The sequence below is a fragment of the Linepithema humile genome, chromosome 3 (assembly GCF_040581485.1).
Source record: "Linepithema humile isolate Giens D197 chromosome 3, Lhum_UNIL_v1.0, whole genome shotgun sequence".
Lineage (NCBI taxonomy): Eukaryota > Metazoa > Arthropoda > Insecta > Hymenoptera > Formicidae > Linepithema > Linepithema humile.
Window position 1 is genome coordinate 1,809,659 of NC_090130.1, and position 1,515 is coordinate 1,811,173.

Genomic DNA, 1,515 nt, shown 5'->3' on the forward strand with positions numbered 1-1,515 from the left:
AAAGTGGGGCATCCTCCGAGGGGCCGTGAATACCTTAATAGTCATAAGGTGTATCCGCATACGCGCGGTATATGGAGTTGTCCCCTAAAACGTATTCGAACGTTCCATAGTCGGCAGCTGCGCGGGATGATACGGCTCTGGGCGGCTATTCTCCGCAAGGATACGACTAGTAGGAGCGCAGACGACACAGGAAGAGCGTCGCTACGTACGCGCTAAAGCAGTTATGCCACCGCGGAAATTGCAATAGCCGGGGATACGTGCGATTGAAATTCGCGGCGGGGCGATGCGAAGTATTACGACCGCGCGGTACTTCACAAAATTGTTCGGATAATTCTCGACGTAACTCGCAGATCGCGCGTTAGCGAGGCTCGTCGCTGCAATCCAGGGAAAGCTATTATCCCTGCGTCGCGGAGAGAGTAGCAGTAGCGCAGATTAATCAGGCAGAATTACAAATTAATTATTTTTTCACCCCTGTATTAATTGTAATAAATCTGTCTTGCGAGTGTTTCATCCATATCTCACGTACGTTTGCGCACGGCGCGGTGCTTTAATAATGAGGGGCTCTCTATTACTCAATGGCTATTAGGAAGAACGCGGGGTGGCTTTCGGTTCCACTCGCTTCACGGTGCAATCGGTTAATCACCGCTCTCTCTCATTCCCGGCCGGCACGGCCTGAGACAAGGTTTAAGCGCCGACGTAGCCGCGCGCCCTTCGGCCCACCCACCGGTCCCCATATCAATTAATCTTACCCAGAATGCAATAACTGTCCAATCTGCTCCCGTGGCTGCGTCATGGTGTCGTGCAGTCTGTGCTGTAATGTCCTGCCGCTTTCTCCGTCTCTCTCGCTCTATTTATCTCTCTCCTCGGCTCTTCTCTCTCGCAGATAAATTTTTCGACCTTCTCCGTCTTTCTTTTTCCTTTCGCCAGCCTTTATCCTTTATCTCAACAAGGTCCACGCGATTAGCACAGACGGTGAAAGTTGTAAACGAGCCTACAGAAAATCTCACGTTCACCCCAACATCGCACTCGTACGCCCTTGGACGAAATAATGAGCGCGAGAAGGGGCAAAGGGGAAGGAAAGCAGCCAAGTCCGGGGAAACTCGGTGGAAAACATATTGCGCCGTTAAGGGGTACTCTTCAGGATAGTCTTAATTGGCACGGCCGTTTAACCCTGAATTACAGCGAGTGAAGCTGGAACGATCGCGATCCGGCAGCACCAGATTCAACGTCCTTGATTAATCGAACTATCGACTCGGGCAAAAAGTGGAAGATGATCTAAATTAGGAAATATGCTTTGTGCATATATTGCATCGTAATTTTGTTATTTTTTAATCCAAATTTGTAATTAATATGGTTATTTTTGATATCCATATTAATGACAAATATATATATATAAAATAGATGTTATTTATTTTACGCATATATTATAATTATATTTTGCAACAAAATTGTCAAATAAATTTGACAAAATGATAAGATTAAGGGAGGGACAGAGATTGCTAGACGGAAGAACCA